Genomic DNA, 22,240 nt, shown 5'->3' on the forward strand with positions numbered 1-22,240 from the left:
TGAAGGAAATAAAATGAAAACTTTCCTTCTCATATGATATTGAGAGTACTAATAAATGAAAGTAGTTTATCTTAAAAATATCTTCCTCATGGATTATTTCAGTAGAAATTTCAATGAAATTGTGATGAGGGGAAAAACAAAACCTCATTACAAAGTTTTCATTGTGCCAAGTGTGATAACAGTATTCACAAAAGTAAATCCTCGCTCTTTGTTCACAGTTTTGCGTGCAATTCAGATAAAAGTTGACGTTTTTCTTCATCTGTAAATAAAAGTTTTGTGTCTGCCCTAAATACAATTTTGGGGTGCACACTACATTAGATTTCAGCCTTAGGATCTCCTTTGTCTCACCTAACTAGAGCTATTTAAAAGCTGATAAGCCTAAATTAATTGTCTAGGCTCCCATTGTAATCAATTGACAAAGACAGGAATCTCCAAAGCATGATTTGTCCTGCTTATCTTAGAAATATAGGTGCAGAAATCTCATTGCCATGGGATGAGTTGCCTTTTCAGAAATTCCCTCTCTCTCTTTTGACTACAAAAGAGGCTAAATAATTTGGTTAAATTAATCGTGCAACTTTCAAATTACTCCAGTGAGATGAGGTGAATCCCCTTACCCTTACATGTGAGACTAGATAGTTTTCCAATATGTTATTTCTACCCTTAAGTTCTGAACTCTGTGGGTAAAATATAGGTTTTTAATGGGACCAAGATGGGACCCTGGCTGTGACCTTGAGTTTTGCCTTGAGATTTGGGCTTCTGAGGAACTTGAGACACAAAAGAAGGCTCTGATTTGACACCAAGACGAAAGAGCTGCCATGAAGACACTGCCATGTTTTGTAAAGCCCTAAATCTGATATGTAGTTAAAATTCAGCACAGTTAGTAAGTCCTTATGCTTCATGTAGTTCTTGAAGGCATAGAAAGTGCATGGCAAACACAACCAGTAAATCATATTATAAATTATATAATATGCATGCATGTCAGCTATATTATGATTCAATGTTGTATTTTCAATGGCATCTTTTGGCATAATTTTAGTTGAACAACAAGCCGAAGTCTAAAAAAGTTAAGCTATACAACCTTTCTGTCACTATGAGGTCTGAGTCTTGTTATTGGGTTCTGGAAGTAAGTACCATATTTTTCTTTAGTTGGGATTTTTTTCTCTCTTTTTTTTTAATATTTATATCAAAAATTCATGTTAAGTGTTTCTATTCTTGAAGTAATTACAATTTGCGAATGAGAATTCATGAAAGATTTGTTCTTTTGTTGTTTCTTTGCCAAAGGGAGAAAGCTAACTTCTGAATTATTTAAGTGACATAACACGAGGGTAGTTCAAGATCCCAGTTTTTTATTACTGTCTTCTGACCGTATAGGTCGAAGTAAAATTATCCAGATAAAACTCTTTAATATAAAAGGGATAAAGGAATGTAAATCTCTGGGACCCATAGGCTGTGACTGGTAAATCACTCTGGATAGTGTTAGCATCTTTTAGCTTTACACATCTATATTGTAGGAATCTCTTTTTCTTTGTTAATCCTACCTGAAGATAGACATCTAATCCAAATCAGATGAAATATGATCTAGGATTGGCTATTTCTTGCCACTGATTTTAAAGGGACTTCAAGTGACTCAGATGTAGATTCTCTATGTGGTCAGATGAACCCCATCTATGACAGTAGCACAGATGTAGCATGGGTGTCAGGAGAGAAAGGCTACCTTCTCTGATCATTTCTAGTGTAAACATAGGAAATTTACTAACGCGTTCTGAACACATTATGAAGATCAGCATTATGTTTCCATATTACAGATAGAAAAGCTCAGAAATAGCTCAGAGGGGTTGAGTGATATGTACAAAGGTGTCAGGCCAGACACTGGCAGAGCTAGGATTACAACCAGTGTCTTCTGGAGCTCTGCCTAGCTGTGATATCATTTGGGCAGAACTCAACAGAGGAAAAATTAAAATATCTGAAAAAATCTGACCCAAAGCAAATCTGAAAATGTCATCTGCTGCATCATCTACAGGCATAAAACATTCTAAGGACCTTTTACCTTAACCCAGCCTACCAAAGGCACTTGAAATGGAAGCTATATATTTGTATATATGCAGTGATTTCTTCTTTTTGATACCCTTTACACTCACTAATGTAAAGTATCCAGAAGCACTTAATTAGGAATTAATTTGTTTCCAGACCCAAACTGAAATTAGAAAATATTCATTTTATTTGGCTTTTTTTTTTTTTTTTGGTACCAGCTCACAAATAGATGAATATAATAAATAAAATATTTTAATTTGTGAGTTCTTACAAATAGAGGTTATTAGTAGATGCTAAAGTAATTTGCTTATGCCTTTGAAACAAATGCCTTCTATCAAAGCAAACTCATGTCTGCTGGAACAGCACTCTAGCTCCTGGGCAAAGAGCCGGAGTTAGCTCAAGCAGATCCTCCCTGAGAAAACCAAGCTTGTATTACAGCTCCGAGTTTGCCCGAAAATGAGAAGTGCTCAGATGTGGCTCTTGTAGCTACCATAGCAGAGTAACAAAAACAAAAGTGAACTCGCCAAAGACTGATGGGAGACAGGGGAGTGCCATGGGCCTCCCTGCCTGCTTATATCATCATCTAGACCCTTCAGGGGATGCATTCACTGGGAATCAGAAAACTTTATCTGATGTGCACAAAAAACTGTTTTGGATCACATCGGCAGTATTGGTACCCCATGAGAGTTGACTACTTCATAAGGAAAATTCATGAGTGAGAAGAAATTTGGAGCCTGACTAAAAAGAAGGGGTCAACAGGGTGAAATAAGGGGACTGGAGACTGGTAGGGTTAAAGGTCCTCAGGGATTAGTATTGGATTGATTCTGCATATCTTCATAAATTATTCTGATGAAATTAAATATAGGAATGCTATATTAATTTTGGCTAACAGCCTGATTATTGGATGCATGGTCAAAAGAGAAAATCACAGATCATAGGCAAACACCTATGTATTTGTGAAACACAAGGAGAAAGTATGTACATGAAAAAATAATTACTTTTAGAAATCCAATTTTTCCTAACTGATCAAAAATTACAGCTAGTTTCATGATGTGAAGTAAAATCCTAATGAACAATTCAATTATGTCTTGCTGCAGTGATCATGCTCAGTACTTCTCCCTCTCCCATTCTTGTATGTCTCTCATTGTACTGTTAGTGCCTAAAGAGACAATTTAATGTGTACAGTTAGTCATTGGCAGAGAAAAAAATGTGTGCAGTGAATAGCTGACTGGATTTATAAATTGCAGATTATGAGTTTTACTGTATTTATTCTGTTTTGCATGATCAGTTTTAATGAATATTACTTTTAAGATAAACAAAGCCTCATGCAAGATCAAGAGCAAGTATCCTTAAAGTATTTGAGAAATGAATAACATTTGCTGTTAAGAAATCAGTGCATTATTTCCAATGTGAAAATACAAGTATTTAACCATCAGCCATTACTATTCTTTATGCATATGACAAAACCATCCCTCAACCTCCTCCTTAGTAAATGGATTGAGTAGTATTGCGTATAGTCCTATCCTTTAGTAATTCTCAGAGTTTTAATCAGTTTGATACTGGTAATCTCTGTACTTTTGAGCTAAATGTCTTCAAGCTAAACTGTTTCTTTTCTGATCAATGAGGGGAAAATAATTATTATCATGATCTCTCAAGATGAGATAAACCATTCTTTGGAGACATGCACTGATCTCCACTGATCAAAAAGTGAGCCTGGGGCTCAGATTTGCACGTCTAACCTTCAGAGGACCACAGAAGGGCAGATTATTCTAATCTTTATTCACATAAACCCTGTTTACCAGGTAATCTAGATCACTCTGTATCAACCATCCATCATTTGTCAGCTATGCGATTTCATGTAGTTCCTGAACGTTGATAAATACCACAAATAACGTAGACCCAATAGGTCATCTTTGTGCAGTCCAACATAAAGAAACCTATTCAGTGTTACTTTGCCATTTATACATTTATACAGAGAACTGTCACATGTCCTATGTTTAACCTGCTTGTCATGTACTGTATTAAAGCTATGCCATCCAGTTTTCTCAGAGCAAAAAGCTGTGCAGTGCTAGGCCAAAACTACAGAAATCTACATCTGCTTCATCAATACTGTCTCTACTAACATATAAAAGTCAGTTTAACAACATCTGTTTTCCATACTAGTTGGCATTAATTTTCTTTTACTCCTTTAAAACCTTGCTATTCAAGTTCTGAGATCAGTATCAGACTGACAGTATGACAGATTTATTATCTCATTTATCCTTTAAAAGCAATGGTATAACATTAATGTCCCTACAATATTTCAAACTTCCTCCTATTCAGTGGTTATTGAAATTAGAGCATGAATAGTACTGAGAGCTTCTTGGCTAAACAAAGTCCCAAGTACAAAAACATGGATTATCTGGCTGAAAAACTTTAGTAACTGCTCTTTGACATCTTCTTAGGGAGACTTGTCTTTAGTATCCCCATCTTTTGAGACATGTAACCAGATAATGAATGCAGTAATCAAGTTCTGATCTTACTAATATCATGTACAGATGGATATAAATAACACATAAACCTACTAGTGATTTACTTATATGTACTCGATAGTTTGAAAATTTAATGATAGGCTTTTTCTTGAGATGTTTTTGAATATTTAAATGCATTTTCTCAAAGATGATAGTAACAGCAGTCCATGGTAAAGTTATGCTACTGGCAGCTGTGAGGAATTCCTTCAGAACAAGTCAGGATGTATGAAATTCATCTTTCTTGTTGCATAGGTTTCCCACCCCTATTATCTCCAAAGCTGAGAAATACCTAGCCCTATTAATTAGCATCTGTAATAACAACTCTATTTCCATCACTTTTGTGACTCTTTAGAAAAGTTCTCTTTATTTAATTTCTTCCCTCTACTTGATTAGTCTTACCACTAGCCACCACGCTTAAGCCCTTATTGGTTCTTCTCCTCTGGCCCATTTAATTTCTCTGATACTTATTTGCTCTGGTAATGAAGAGCAGAAAACTCTTCTCCAGGATTCATGCCTCACATATAACTGGTACTGTTGCTTCAGACTTCATTTCTGCTGGATTTTCCTTTGCCTTCTTAATTAATACTTTCTGATTTTTTGCTTCTATTATTAGATAGAATTACTAAGCAAGAATAATTGCATACAACCTGTAATAACTGCCCCAACCCTAAATACCAAGTTGTATATTATACTAGGAAAATTAATTTCTTGTCCAGTACTAGCACTAATGACATATTGAGTAAAATTTCTTCTCTCAGGATATTTTCTGCAAGGAACAAGGAGCTTGAGGTAAAGTTTGAGAAAGGATTCTTTATCACTAGTTTTAAAAGGCGGGGAGCTGGGGGGGAAGTGAAAAAGAAATCAAGGGAAAGAGGGAGAAGAGGGAAAATGGAGAAAGCGGAAAAAGGAGAGGGAGAGGAGAGGGAGAGGGAGAGGGAGAGGGAGAGGGAGAGGGAGAGGGAGAGGGAGAGGAGAGGAGAGGAGAGGAGAGGAGAGGAGAGGAGAGGAGAGGAGAGGAGAGGAGAGGAGAGGAGAGGAGAGGAGAGGAGAGGAGAGGAGAGGAGAGGAGAGGAGAGGAGAGGAGAGGAGAGGAGAGGAGAGGAGAGGAGAGGAGAGGAGAGGAGAGGAGAGGAGAGGAGAGGAGAGGAGAGGAGAGGAGAGGAGAGGAGAGGAGAGGAGAGGAGAGGAGAGGAGAGGAGAGGAGAGGAGAGGAGAGGAGAGGAGAGGAGAGGAGAGGAGAGGAGAGGAGAGGAGAGGAGAGGAGAGGAGAGGAGAGGAGAGGAGAGGAGAGGAGAGGAGAGGAGAGGAGGGGAGAGGAGAGGAGAGGAGAGGAGAGGAGAGGAGAGGAGAGGAGAGGAGAGGAGAGGAGAAAAAAAATAAGGGAGGGAGACTTATTCATATAACAGTTTTAACATGGAGAATAAATTTATTTTCAGTGAATAATTTTGCTAACATAAATCTATACTGTGTTAGTATGAATCAAAGCTGACTGCCAGTTTGTCAGTACTGTTAGGTTATCAGTAGTTAGTAACCTCTTCATAATATACATAATGGTTTTTCTCTTGTTCAGCCTTACTATCAGCCTTACTTAATACCTGACTGCTTACCATTGACTGACAGCCTTGATATGCCCATAGAGTAACCAAGAAATCAGGGAGACAGTATGAGATATTCAGACCCTCAACACAATACTGCCCTGTGAAACACATAAAGAAGCCCTTACTGTTTGTCCTCTGAGTGTATTGAAAATTTCAGTCCTCAGGGCAGGAAATTTTGCAGTTTTCCAGATGATAGTTAAGACCTTATAAAGAGTGGATGGAGGTCCTATACCAACATCAACAAAAAAGACATGAGCAGAGACAAAAGCGAGGGGGTAAAACAAAGTAGGAATGTGAATTTGAGCCTTGTAGGAATTTTAGACCTAAGGAGAAGCAAGATAACATTGTTGAGCTGGTCCCACCTCTTTGCTCCCCTTGGGTCCCACTTGGGAGTTCTTGCTGCCCACTCAGGTCATGGTCCTATGACAGGTCGTTTCTTTTGTCTCTCTCCCACTGTGGCAGAGCTGTTTTCTCCTAGCACCAGGATTATACCTCTGCAAGAGGTAATGGGACTCTTGGATATCTCAGCCCCAAAGAAAGCAGAAACAACTGGTTTTCCCAGCAGCATGACGTTCCTGGCTGGCTGTAACACTGTACGCAACACCTCTGCAGGGGCAACAGGCAGGCTGAATGCAGCCACTTCTCTCCAAAACACAGGGAAGAGGAGAAGGGAGGGTTATCATGTCAATGATAAATTTATAAGAAATGGGACTGTGGCATACTAGCCCACCCTGACAGTAGGGTACGTGGGAGAACAGAATGAATAGAAGCATGAAATGGTACAACAGCCATCTGCTTTGGTCCAGATGGAAGAGTTGCAATGATAGCATGACCAATAATATTTCTTTTGGGGTCACAAACAGCCAATGTTTCTGTTGACCTAATCTTCTTAATTTAAACAGCAATTTAGAATTCCTGGTTCAGGGTTTTCTGACTTTTTTTTTTTTTTTTTTTTTTTTCTCCTCTTAGACCCACTGGAGGGAATTGTACATCTCACTTGAGCAGACAGGCAGGGAAGGGAGCAATGTTCACTGATTTGCCATTTTTTTAACAGTTTTTCAAAACCCGTGAGTCAATATTCATGGGAAGATTAGCACCACAGGAAAGGGCTTGAAAGTCTGCGTCACAGACAGAAAGCTACAAATGAGATTATGTTAATCTGGAAGAACACCACCCTCACTCCCAAAATGTCTTAAATACGGTATATTTGGTGTCCTTTCCCTTTCTGACTTCTAAGAAGCCTGGTGGACCAGACAGTAGCCTCCTGGAGACTGCTCACCCAACTACATTTTATGTCAGTCATTCTCATGTCCTCTGAAAACCAATCTCCAGAGGCAATCAAAGCCTTGTATATGGGCTCACCACTTACATAGCAGGCAAGTCAGTCTGTGAATATATAAATCACAGATGCTTTCATCCTTTGAGAAAGACTGAAAGTTGGATGAATCCTGGCTTAAGTCTTTTATCTCATGCCAAGTTCTTCCCTGTGTGTGAAGCCCATGGTATTTTCTGCCATTTGCGCTCAAGTCCTGAAATGAGATTTAAAGTCCATTCTCTGCTTCACCATTTTACTTGCAGTTTTAATTCAGATACACATCAATCCTATTAGACACTCTGAATTATGTGTTAATTAAATGTGGCACCCATAAATGGTTCTGCTGAAGTTAGTGGCAAATCTCTTATTGCCTGTAGGAGGAAAGGATCCAAAGCATTTACAGTATGCTCTTTTAATCACTTCTGTGAGCTAAAAGTGACAAAGGCCAAAACCAACTTTATTCAGGTAAAAGCATAGACATTGAAATATATCAGAAATATAACATACATTGTATGATACAATATCATTATATATTATATTATATCATATCTATGATAAGCATTAATATATAATTATATTACATGTAAGATAGATGATATAATATCACCATATTGTATTATATATCAGCCATCCAGAGGGATTTTGACAGGCTTGAGACATGGGCCCGTGCAAACCTCATGAAGTTCAACAAAGCCAAGGGCAAGTTCCTGCACATGTCAAAGCACTCCCAAGCACAAATACAGGCTGAGCAATGAGTGGATTTAGAGCAGCCCTGTGGAGAAGCACTTGGGGGTGTTGGCTCACCAAAGGCTCAACAGGAGCCAGCAATGTGCACTCACAACCCAGAAAGCCAAGCTTATCCTTGGCTGCATCAAAAGAAGCATGACCAGCAGGTTGAGGGAGGAGATTCTCCCTCCCTACTTCACTCTCCTGAGACCCCACCTGCAGTGCTGTGTTCAGCTCTGGGGCACCCCAGCATGAGAGGGACATGGACCTGTTGGAGCAGGTCCAGAGGAACACAATGAAGATGATCAGGGGGCTGGAGCACCTCTCCTATAAAGAGAGGCTGAGAGAGTTGGGGTTGTTCAGCCTAGAGAAGAGAAGGCTCTGTGCAGACCTTATAGCAACATTCCAGTACCTAAAGGGGACCTACAGGAAAGCTGTAAAGGGACTTTTTATAAAGACATGAAGTGATAGGATGAGGGGCAATGGTTTCAAACTGAAAAAGGGTAGATTTAGATTAAGTATAAGAAATGAGTTCTTCAATATGAGGGTAATGAGACACTGGCACAGATTGCTCAGAGAAGCTGTGGCTGCCCCCTCCCTGGAAGGGCTCAAGGCCAAGTTGGATGGGTCTTTGGGCAACCTGGTCTAGTGGAAGGTGTCTCTACCCATGGCAGGGGGGTTGGAACTCAATGATCTTTAAGGTCCCTTCCAACACAAAATGTTCTATGATTTTACAGTTCACCAATAAAATACCTGAGGGATCAGGCCTGATGACTGAGCCATCTTTGGATGCAGGGTGTTGATCTGAGAAGATTATGGCATCTGTATCAGAGCAATCTCTGATTTTGCAGCAAGATGATCTGACTCAGGATTCAGTTGCCCAGACTTAAATATCCATCTCCATTTTAGATACCTTACAATATCACATGTGGCCTCCAGTTGCTGCTGCAGAGGGTAGATGTCCCTGATACCTCAGAGTTTTTCTAATACGTGAGTAAATGTGTTGAAAATTTAATAGTGCTGTTTTGTGCCATGGAAACACTTACCTTCACTGACTTGCATGAAAATACAAGTCAGAGGAAACCAACAGGATGTGACTACTGGCTTTGTCTTAGCCATTTATGTGACTGAGAAGAAAGAAAAAAACCCTAAAACAACACACCAAAACCAAGGAGAGCAAAAATAAACCCAGAAGTGATGTAAGAATTAACTTTGTCACATGTAGACCTGTTTAAATGTTTAAGTTTCTATTTTATAGGGAGTTCTAAATAGGAACTGTTTTGTTTCTGGAGGAGAAAAAGAAACAAAGCAAGAAGAAAACATTAATTTTAAATTTTCTACTGGAAAAAAAGAAGAAAAATATCTTCAATTAAAAGTGTTGTAAAAATCTGTAAAGAGTGTAATTTAAGTCTAGTAAGTCAAACTCAGAAATTTCCAGCTCAGTCATGGCACCTGGATCATCCCTGGAAGACTGGTATAGCTCCAAGTAAGAGCCACATAACTCAGAAGTTGGGTTTGGACCAATTCCATGATAGTCCTGAGGGTATCCAAACTACCCTTGTATGGCTGCTTTCTCAGTCCCAGGTGATGCTAATATTTCGCAAACTTCTTAATAGAGACCTCTGCACTTCTGAAGACTCCAGGCTGAGGCTGCTGGCACAGCTTTCTGCACTGCAGCCCTGAAATTTTTGTTTCTCCAAACTTGAAGACAGACTGTACTTGTGAGAGACAGCACCTACTGCTGAGCTTGGATTCATTTACAGCTTGCTGGGTGAATTGTCTTGGTTTCTGTTTCATCAGAAGATTGCTAGATTCAACTTTTTTTTATTAAACATTTTCATTTATAACTTATTAATATAGTACATGCTCACTGGGACTTTACATTTGGTTAGGTTGTGATGCTGTAGTACAATCTAGAGAAAGGTAGCTCCACACTGTGAAGTATGTCTGCATTTTATTTGATCTCTTCTGCATTTGTAATAGAAAAAAAAAATAAAACAAAACAAAACACAATTTCTTGTTTTGAAACTGTCTGTGGAAGGCTCATCCTGTGTTTTTAACACCCTCAACACCTTGGCATTTTTAGTCAACCTGACCAGAGCCATGGGTTCTGGAAGCCTTGGGTTGTCCACATCCCCTTTCCATTTCCTCGGTACTCTTCTCCAGTCTGTCATTCTCTTTCTTTGGAGAAGGTTAGATTATCCTCTCACTTTTTGTTATTGCATGGGACTGACTGGGTTCTCTCTTCCAATTCCATTTCTCTTTCATCAGATGGACAGTGGAGAAGTCAGAAGACATGGTCTGATGAATATCTTTGATGAATGAAAGTGAACGAAGGCAAGTCCAACTTCTCTGAAAGGAAAGCGTTCTCTGGTATCTCTCAACACCTCACACTAAAGATGTGGAACTAATTTACTACTTACTGGTGGCATATTGTCTTAGTGGAGAACAGGACTTCAGTGGTAAAACCAGAAGCACATTAGCACCAGCTCCAACAGACTGGAGTAAGAGACTTAATTTTTCTGATTCTGTGTTGAACTCTGAATAAAAACTAAGTAATTGGTTTTGAAGTCCCTTTTAAAAGTCTTCCAGTGGTTTGGAAATACACATCAGGAATCAAATATTTCTCTGTGGACTTCTGGGACCTTATCTTTCTTTTTTTGCTTTTATATATACTAGCAACATCTGATAGAGTAAAGATCTAGAAGCTCTTAGTTAGATTTTCAGAAGTTTCTCTAAAGTTGATTTCAGTATTATTCTGCTCTGTGGAAGCAATTTGTAACCCTGAAGAGCTGCTCTTCTGTCTTAGTCCTGATATATTCCAGTTTTCTACAATCTAGTTTTCTTTAAAAATATATCTTTCTGCAGGTCAATATCATCCATATAGGCTCAACTGTCATAAGTGTGGATACAGTAGTCAGACTTATCAGCCAGTTCCTTCTGAGCTTACAGAAACAGCAGCTAATGTTGTTACTTGATATTCAGCCTCCATCTGTATTTGTGAAGAAACAGAGTAGTCTTTACTGTTTCTTCATCATGGACTGGATGACACTTTTCTGCTACTCTTCCCAATGGCTCTGAATATGCTAGTTCCCCAAGATAGTATGGATCCACTCAGCTGTGATTTTCCTACACAAAGCATGTACAATCCCACAAAAAAAAAAAAAAAAAAAAAAGTTATAAACTGCATGTGTTTATAAGAGTTTGGTATTGTATCACAGTTTGAAGTTGTCCACACATTTCATGTTATTACAGTCTAGTACAGTTTAAAAGGGAGCAAATTTGTTTTAATACCAGTCTTGACAGGCAACAGACTAATGCCTAGATCTTCAGAAGATTAGTCATTGATTCTTGGAGAATTGTCTGCTTCAAATTACTGTAACATAAGAAAATAGATAAAATAACTTTCCAATCAATCATTTTTTACTGTAATGATCCCATGATGAATCATTAAAGAATAATGTGCTCACAGGGAGGAGTTTGTTCTTAAATTCCTGTGTCCACAGTTGGGTTTATGCCCTGAAGCAGAGAGCTTATAACTTTATAACTTACATTGACTGTAAAATAGATGTTATTTTTTCTAGGGAGGACTAATCTTAATTAGAATCCTATTAATGTCCAGGATGGTAATATTTTGTGATAGTGAGCTTCAGGGGTTATTAGAGTCTATAAAAAGTATATGCTTTCTGACTTTTTTAAATGTATTGTGTAAATATATTTTGAAGTGAGCAGTCTCACTTCAAAAACTGTAGGCCTTATGTCATGCATTAGTCAGAGGTAAAGATTTCAGCTCATACATATCTCTCAGACAGCCAAGTCAAGGTTGAATGTTGAATTTCATGTTCCTTGAGCTTGACCTCTTAATATTTTGCACTTTTGTGCTGTACTATTTTTTGAATTATATTTCATATTAATCTTCCCCACCTCATTACTGGAACAATCCTCAGAATTCTTGAGGGGGAAGGAATAGGTTTGTTTGCCAATTAAACCATGATTTGGTTTCCAGATTATTTTATTTCTGTATCTTTCAAAGGCTTTCATCAATTACTTTTGTTATTAATACCACAACTGGACCTGGAGAACAGAATTGAATATTGCTGAAACCTTTACACACTCTGCAGCTACATTTTTTAAGACTGATGAACTCTTTACATTTCATGGTGAAACCAATATATTAGGCTATTGTGCATTAAGAACTTCATACAATTTGCTCAATAAACTATTGTATGAAAAATGTTTCCACTTTCCACCAAAGTACTGACTAAAGGAGATGGTCGTGTTATAAACACTTTGTAACATGTGCTGTCAATGTAAGCAAGGTCAGGTATGTTGAACTAAGTCTTTCTTGGAAAAATAGTCTGTTACTGTGTGATTCCATTACATACTTCCATTTGGTGTTCTGTGAGATGTTAAGTTGCAGCCTTAGTCATTCTATTGAAAATCCAGAAGTTTTCCCCTAATGGGTCCTGTAACAGTTACAAGATGTATACTGATGGAGGAGGTCCCTTTTGCTTGATGCACAATGATGGATGAATATTTAGTATTTAGAACACTTTCATTATTTTGATGAAGAGAGAGATGTGGAGTAAAGCTCTAATTACTATGAGAGTCTTCAAACTGAACTGAGTATAGTAATAATAAACTCTGGGAACTTGTATATTATTACAGAAATATTTTCACCAGAGCAAAAACCTGTATCAAAGTTAAGAGCACAGATAGTTAAACCTAAAGGAATAAATTCTTTCGCGGCAAGAAGGGGACTGTTGAAGGTCACAGAATTTTAGTCTAATCTAAATTGAAAACGACAAAGAAAAACACCCATACCCATGTGTGATTCCAGGAACCACTAGTGCATTACAGCAAATAGAGCTATTGCTGTTTTTATGATGCCTGCAATAGGTTTGCTCTCTAATGTCCTTATTCCTTCTTAACATTTGTCCATGATTCCTTAACTATGGAAATTAGAGTGGCAAAAATCAGGGAATTAGAAAGATGGCTGGAAAGATTTTGATTTTTTTTTTGACTCAACAAACCCCAAACTTTCTCAAAGAGAGTTAGTTTTTAGAAATCTTGTTTCCAATTAGAAGAGGCAAGCAAACAGATCTCAGGGTCTTTTTTTCAGATTTGTTGACACATTGTTTTGATGTTTTCAAAATTAAAAAAAAATTCCTTAATTCAAGATATTTTTTATTTTACTAGAAAAAACAGAGCAATATCTGACCATAATTTATCCTTGTACCACTTTTTGCAGTGAGTATTGTGCTGAAGGCATATGTAAGTCTACTGTTCCCGCTCCCAGGGCTGTGTGCAGCTGAGTTTAGATTTCAGAATTAATTAATCTTTAAAACCTTAAGCATAATTTTTCCAGTTTTGCAATAAAGGGTCTTTCTCATCAGACCCTAACAGTTTGTAGGTACACTTTGCAACACCAAAGCCTAAACATAACTGTTCAAAATGAGTATGCCAACACCAGAAGCTGGACCACTCTTTGGTCCCCTGGTTGTCCACAAATTCACCAGCCAGACTTTTCCTCTGTAGCAGATCAGCCAGATTTTCTTTAACAAAATTGGAGCATACACATATTTGCCTGGGTATGCACAATACATTTTGTAAAGAAAAGTCTATGAGACAGTGATCAAGTCAAGGACTGATCCAAGTGCTATGCAGAAAGGGTAAAGCCAATTCATTAACCATGAGCAGTACGGGGCAAACAGTTCTGCAACAAGAGGTCCAGAAAATAAATATAATTTCTTCTGGAACAAAGAGTGAAGTCAGTATAGACTCACTAATTAACACTAAGATCCTGAAAAGAGGTCTAGACTGGAAGATGCTCATTTGCTTGGTTACTTATCAAACACATATAATTTATATGTTTCTTTTCCAAGTTAAGTAAAGGTGGCCCATCCACTCACTAAGAATTCACTCCAGAATTAAGATTGTGTTGTAAGCTATTGCTAAACATTGGTTGGATACAACACACTGTGTTTCCTATGGTACCATTCATTCCCTGACTGAGGAATACTTGTATTAAAACTCACATTTTTAAATGAATTTGCAATTTAGTTCATTTGCATTCAAGATTTACAGGGTTCAAGAAGAATGTCAATCATTGTTCAAAGGAAAGAAGTATGATTTGGGACAGCATATCTAGTCAGCAAAACCAAGTTTAAATATTGAATGTTTGTGAGTAATACAGAACCAATGTTTTGAAAGTACAAATAGCATACCTTCATTTTAATTTTAAATGCAACAGGTACACAGGGGTTAACTCTGATAATGATGTTTGAGTTATGTGCATAAATCATATTAGCATATAACAGGATTTGTGACTGCAACGCCTACTCATCAGTTCTTATATTTACTGCAAATGTTTTAACTAGGTTTCCCTTCCCAAACTATTCTCTAAGTCTGATTTACTTCTTCATGAACTGTCATGGTGCCGAGATGTCTTGTGGGGTTACAATACAGTACAATACTTTCTCTGCTCTATCAGTGTTCCTATTTTTCATCCACAGAAGGATTATAAAGACAGAGAACCAGTTTCTCCTAATTGCACCAACACGGTTGTACACACTGGGATAATTTTTGAGACCGCAGCTGCAACAAGAGTTGTAATAAAAGTAAATGATGTACCCTTTAAATATGTGCAATTACAACATTTTCCCATGGAACATCTTACCACTTAATGGATATACAAGTTACTGTGTGAAATGAGTAAGAAAGAGAATTGTTGTAACAAGCAAACTTTGTGTATATTTCCAAAAATATCATTCATGTGTTGAACTGAGTTCAAACAGCAGTGCAATCCTTCCTCTTAGGAATAAGTGGCTAGCAAGAGCAATGCTATTGAAGTTTGTCAAGAAATACCTACTGGACCTAGAAATTATTTATATGGAGCCCTTTTTTAAAGCAGTGTAATGGGTTTTCATACAAATGAGAATCTGGCCCAAACTGACTGAATAACATTCTGCTGTGTTGCCCAAGGGGACAGATTCTGCATGGGGCTCAGCACCTTTTTAAGTATGCTCAGCTTACTGCCTACATCCCCTTATTTCACTTTCCCTCCTGACTTTTCTCTCGGAATAAGTCTTGGAAGTCAACCGCCCACTCTTCTCATTGCCTTTTCTGTTTTCCTTCTGATTTCCCTATACTTGAGGGAGGGAAAGCAAATATAGAACTGCCATTGGCTGACAAACTTTGCCTTTGCTTCCTGATGGTTGGAAACATAATGCTGATTTTCTAGGTTGTCACTAGCTAAAAGAGGAAACAAAGCAGCTTTAATTAAACAAATTACCTTTGTGCTGTCTTTCATTCACACCACATTCACACAAAAGAGCTCATAGGAAAGTTTTCTGCATACAAAAAATCAACAAGAAACAGTGTGCCTATGAAATCCTCTTTACTTTTACTTATTTGAACATTTTGAGGCACAAAAGACAGTGGGAAGGAGTAGGTTTGCAAAACTGAAGAATTTTTTCCCTTGCAGCTGAAATTTAAAACTGACCTGTCTAAAATTGTGATTACTTTTCATCCTCACAAAACAAATGAGAAGAGTGAACTTAAGCATTTGTACCTCTCGGAACTATTTTTTTCCCCCTGAAGCAGACAAAGAGAGGCTGGACACTTCAAATCTATGGATGCAACTAAACTGGAAAAGCAATAATGCAGTCACAAATTGTTTTGGTCACTGAAATTATTTGAAATGCATCACTGCAGAAAAGGTTACACTGCCATTATTTATGTGATGAAACCTTGTATAGCTAAAGCAGTGTAATTTAAAATTAAATAATTTGGAGAAGTGTGAGTCTAATTATCATAACAAAAAGCTCAGAACACCTTACAAAAGACACCTGGTAAGTTGGATGATTTCAATACCAGCTGGCCATCATTGGACTTCAGGCTCATTTCAATACTTGAGTATGAAAACCTACCTCAGATACAGCACCTTGGTCACCACTGTCCTGGGTTAAGTGAGTGGTGGAGTTTTTTGGTGACAGGGGAGGGGGCTATCGGGGCGGCCCCCTGTGACAAGCTTCTCGAAGCTCCCCCAGCTCCAAGTCAGCTCCACTTCTGTTTGGGAAATTGAGCCAATCAGCTGCGCCTCTGCGTTAACGTATTTAAGAAGGGACGTGGTGATGGACAGTGGGACTTGTGAGGAGGAGTTGCTGCAGCTGCATGAACACCAAGGTCAGTGGAGGAACGGAGGAAGAAAGGAGGGGGGAGGTGTGCCAGAGCAGAGACACCCCTGTATCCTGTGGTGAGACGGCAGGGCGGACCCCCCTGCCACCCATGAAGATCTACGGTGGAGCAGACATTGATTTATAGCCTGTTGTTCCTGCTCGGATGATCAAGGTGCTGTGCCCGAAGAAGGCCGGGGTCTCATGGAAAAAGGTAGCCCAGCTGCTGTAATTCAGCACTGGGAGGATTGCAGCCTGCGGGGGAGTCACACAGCTGGAGCAGCTCAGGAAGGGCTGCAGCCGTGGGAGAGAATCCAGTTGGAGAAAGTTAGTGACCCATGACGGAGCAGTGTGGGGAACGCTGCGTCCCATGGGAGGAATTCAAGTCGGAGAAAGTTTGTGGAGGACTGTCTCCTGTGAGAGGGGGACCATGATGGAGCAGGAGGAACAAGTTTCGGACACTCCCCTCACCAAACATGAAGGAAGTAGCAGAGCTGACTGTACTCCCCATTCCCTGCCCCTGCGCCACTGGGGGAGGAGGTAGAGATATCAGGAGCAGAGCTGAGCCCAGGAAGAAAGGAGGGGTGGGGGGAAGGTGTTCTCAAGATGTGGCAATGCTTCTCACTGTCTTACTCTGTTATGTGTTGTTAGTGTCTGTAATAAATGTATGGGTTTTTTTCTTCCCCTAACAAGTCTGCCTTTTGCTCGTGATCATAAAATGGGGATTTTTTTCCCCATCCCAGTCCTATCTTGAACCCCAAGCCTGGCTCTCTGTCCCTTCTCATTGCCGGAGTGGAAGGGAGAGAGAGCTGCTGCATTGTGGTTGGCTGTCAATCAGGCCTAAACCACGACAACCACTGAGGAACATTTACACAGAGGTGGACTGTGAAATATCTATATCTTCAGTTACTTATCATCTTCTTCTATTACTACTTCTCAACACTATTCAATGGACGAACCGTACAGAGTAAAGAAACCCACTAACTGGGCTATCTCCCCAATAAGTGGTAAAGTTATTTTTAAACTATTTACATAAAGTATATGTATAGGGTATTTTAGTCTAGCCATTTCTCCTTTTCCTTTGTCGACCTTTTTCTAATGTCTTGATGTTAACTGACTACAGACTTTGTGCTGCTAACCTCTAATAACTCCAGTATGTCGTGGTTTGAGCCTACTCATCAGCTAAACGCCACACAGTCACTCACCCACCCTCCCCCCACTTGGGAATGGGGAGGGAATCAGAGGGACAAAGGGAGACTCACGGGTTGAGATAAAAACAGTTTAACAACAGTAACAGAACAATACACTGACAGCAGTGTCAACAGGTAATGTACCATACAGCTGCCCACCACCTGCCGACCAACACCCACCTGCTCCCAGCTGGTAATCCCACACAAAGGCCCCACAGCTACACTCCCAGAAGTGGCAGCCTCTCCCAACCCACTCCTGCCTTTATATAGTGAGCACAATGTCACATGATATGGCATATCGGCCAATCGGGGCCCAGCCCTCCAGCTGTGCTCCCCCCCGCCCCCACACACAGGTGAGGGCACTGGGACCTGGGGAGCCCCTGGGGTCTCAGGGTGCTGCAGCACTCCTCCCGCTGCCAAACCAACGGGAACTCTAGTCCAGCCCCAACCAGGACACAGTACTAGATTGAACTCTCCATGAACGTTTTCAGAGCAGTTTATTTTGACCCTCATCACAAACTCAGAGAAATTTGGGGAGTTCAATTCTGTGGTCAATGATTTATTTGGAAAGAACAGATTTACAAGGAAAACAGAAAAATCTGTAGGTAACCTGTTGAAACCACTTACCATAGCATCTTCTGAGGTGACCACAACATTTTTTGATGAGTATAATTACCCTTTCTCTTACTTGCTTTTGTACCCAGTTCTGCACCAAATTTTACTCAGGTTCTCATTTCTACTACTTATTTATTTTACTCACTGTGATTTAGTTTTTATATGAAACTTGTTTTCCTGGAAAGCCAGGTTGTCTTGGAGAGCAGTGTTTGTGCAACTTTTAAAAGAACATCTTCAATCACTTCAGGAAAGTAGGGGTTTTTTTTCTTTTCTTTTTCTTTCTTTCTTTTTTTTTTTTTTTTCTGTTTGATTTCTCATGGCCTTGTACAAAAGATACTTCTTCTGATAATGTTTCAAAGTGTTCCCTGAATAGTATCATATTTCTATTCAGCCTTTACATTGGTATTATATTATAAAATAGGGACTTTGAACCCTTTCTCTCCCTCTGTCTCTCACATACACACACACAAAAATATAAAAGTATTGTGCTTTGTAGACATCTCAAAATCTGAAGTGGGTGACATCTCTTGCATCTCTTATCATGCTAATGCATGACAACTAACATGTGTTTTGTTCCTATTTATATCACCGTTAAAACATTAAATAATGAGTTACCAGAGCAACCAACTTGTCATCCAGTGGGTACTGCAATAATGCCTCAACAGTTCCTTTATCTAAACCTTGTAGCTGGACACCCACCTGAGACGAAAAGCATGCTCCACTGTAATCAATGGAAAGTCAGTTCTGCCTGTTTTACTCAGACTGGATTTTGCTTTTGCTTTTGGATAAATGACTAAACAATCTGGCTCACAGGAGTGAGATATACTTTGCAGAAGACCAATTTGCACTGACATTCAAAAGAACTCTGCACACTCTATTTAGTAAGTATGTTGTAAATAGCCATCCTGTTCATCAATACGGGGGGTTTTTTAAGCATTCCTTTGCAGACAGCTTAATTAAAGTAGCTGAAAATTACCTAACGGTGATAATAGAGCATACCTTGAGCCCAGGGAGCTGTGCCTATACAGCATTTTGCAAAGTCAAGAACTTATCATGCAGCTTCTGCAAAGTACAAATCCTATATAAGTGTTGAATAGGAATGCTACAGCCTCTGTCAGCAACCTTCTCTGTTATGCCAAATATGTTTGGATAGTATCTAGTTATTTTTTTCTAGATGGCTTTAGGGCATGTTCCATATTCAGCAACTATTGCTTGCCTTCTTTCTTCAGCATATAGGGCACAGCTACAAACAATATGCAAACATAAAAGTAGGTAATAAGTAACAGGGAAGTCATCAGTTACTCCAGGAGATTTGTCCTTTAAAGGAATAACACTAAATGAATCTGTATTAGAAAACTACCATCAAATCAAGAAGAACAAAGGGTTTGCAGGTCAGATGCCCCAACCTGAACTTAAAGACAGAAAGTTTATAGTGTCTAGTTCAGAAAATAATTTGCAGGTCAGAATAGATGCAAACATGGCAAGGATGCCATATAAACAGTACAGATATTGACTAGTATATGTGTGTGTCAAATCCAAAAGTGCAATTTGTAGCCAGTTAACAAACAAGTAATACAGTTCCTTTGAACCTATACTGTGCTTATAAAAAGTAATCTTCAGATCTCTGTCATATTTACTTCTGTGCCTGAATAAAGGATTCCTGCAACCAAGTGTTTACAACACAAAAGATGCAGCAGCAGCACTGCCTAAAAAAGTTTCTCTTTCCTTCCACAATAGCAATTACTCTTGGTCCTGGGGCATGCCTGTCACCTCTTCAGCTGTGTCAGGGAATTTATTTGACTGCAAAATGTTGCATGCACATGTAACATTTTTATACATGTGCCCACACATTTTTCTAGCTTACCAGTAATGTAGATCAGTTCCCTGTGGATCTAATGCAGTAAGCAAAATTTGAAGGAAAAAACAACAGGGCATTAGTTTTCAGAATCAGTATGTGAATACCCTCAGCTCTCAAGATACATCACCTCTCTAGAGTTTATTATCTATTTGTGTTTCTAAATTGAAGTTCACAGGGACAAGAGAACAAAAATCAGAACAACAGGCTGAGCTAGAGAGCTTTTCAGTAAAGAGATCACAAATAAAAGCCCAAGAGTTATTGATCTCTGACACCAACACAAGTGCTGAGATTAATCCCCTGAAGTCTGACGAGCATGCCTGTGTCTGTGAGTACCATTATGGGGCACTGAAAGCTGGGAAGAATCCTACCTTCTTTGTCTTACTCTTCCTTACTTGTATAGGGAGAACTTCAGTAGCTACCTACTATTCAGTCTCCAGGTGATGTGTTGACTAGGACAACCTGTGTCGTCTTTCTTCGTTTGTCCTCATCACAACATAAGGTAATACAGGCATAGACAATAACAACATCTGAGGAGGGGGAATTTAACTATACCTTTTAAGTGCTAAAGTGGGTACATTTCATCTAGGTAGATTAGCTGGTTTGTGCTATATGGTCTTTAATCTTATCTGACACCCTATTTTTTATTTTTGTAGCAATTACATTTGAAGAGTCTCATTGTAACCCCACTACTTGCACTGAGTGGTTCACTGCTTAACAAGGAGTCTTGCTGAACTGACTTATCAATTTAAGACATAACACAGCTTATGAATCAATGTGACATATTGAAGATTATAATCATCTGTCAAAGGTGTAGAGAGCTTGCCACCAGGCAACCTCTTATGAATTAAAAAAAAAAAAAAAAAAAAAAAAAGCAGACTAGAAAGATTACAATCAACATTATATAGCAAATCTCAGTCAGTACACAGAATAGAAGAGAAGAGATATAACATCCAGGTCTATATGATAGTCTAAAAATGGGAAGAATATTTTTATCTAGATAATAACAGGTGAGCAGTGTGAAGGCTTATTTCCAGAAAATCTATGCTCTTACTCAGCCACATCACTGAAGGGGATAGAGGCTATGGAAGAACTGGGATCAGTCTAAATAGCTGTAACTATGGCTGGTGGGATAAGACAGAGAGGATCCAAAAGCCAAAGACAATGTCAGGTAGAGGGGCCAAAGACCCTACCGCTCCCAAGACATGGTCTGTGTGCAATAAATGCCTCAATCCCAGTCTGTTCATTGAAATGACATCTGCCCTGGTGTACTTGTGGATGTCAGACAACTGGGAAGATGAGAATGCAAGAATCCTATGTCCTCTGCACATATACAGTGTTTTGGATCTCATTCTGAGGTCAATAGTTTAGGTACTCTTCTATAAGGAGCTTCTCAAAAATACTAAAAAGTTTTTAATTTTAAAAATCTAGACTTTGTTATAATAAAATGTAGACTAACTAACTTACCAAAATGAAAAATATGTGCAACAGTTAGATCAAACAGAAAAGACAGAAAGAGTTTTTGCACAGCCCTGCCCCTGACTATAGCTGACTTCTTGCTATTACTCCTAGTGATCACTAATTTGGGATTGGATTTGGCATAAGATTAGACACCTAATTTGAGTGTCTATATGTAGCTGTCAGTATATGAGCTGATTATCTAAGTTCCATTATATTTGACAGAGATTTAGTTAATGCAATATAATTGGGGCCTAGGGAACATTTCAGATCCTAAAAAGAGACACATAAGACAATCTTCAGTTATGCAAGCAGAAACATCAATCTATTGTTATTTTAGACACATGGAAGTATGTAAAACACTCAGTTAGAGCCAGCAAATATAAGAGACCTCTAGGAGGGCCAAGGCCTTCTAGAGCAATAGTTGGAGGCCAGGCAGGCTCTCAGGGCATCTCAGATGCCTACCACTGCTCTCAGTTCTTGCACCTCCTCTGTCATAAACAGTCTGGATATCTCCCCTAAAACAACACTGAACTTCCCTGTCCGGTAGGTTCCACTTGGCACAGTTACTTCTTAAAGGATCTGTAATCTCTAGCTGAAAACACCAAAACCAAGACTGAAGGGAACAGGCAGTCTCTGTCACACCTTTTATCCTCACTAGTTACTACCACCTGAGCATGGTTAGACCTAGAGACTGCCAATTTTAGTACAGAGTGCAGATTTTCATCTCGAGAGGATAAGGAATGCAAACCCACCTTGCCACTA

Source organism: Tyto alba, unplaced genomic scaffold (genome assembly GCF_018691265.1).
Source record: "Tyto alba isolate M040663 unplaced genomic scaffold, T.alba_DEE_v4.0 Super-Scaffold_2, whole genome shotgun sequence".
NCBI classification, from domain to species: domain Eukaryota; kingdom Metazoa; phylum Chordata; class Aves; order Strigiformes; family Tytonidae; genus Tyto; species Tyto alba.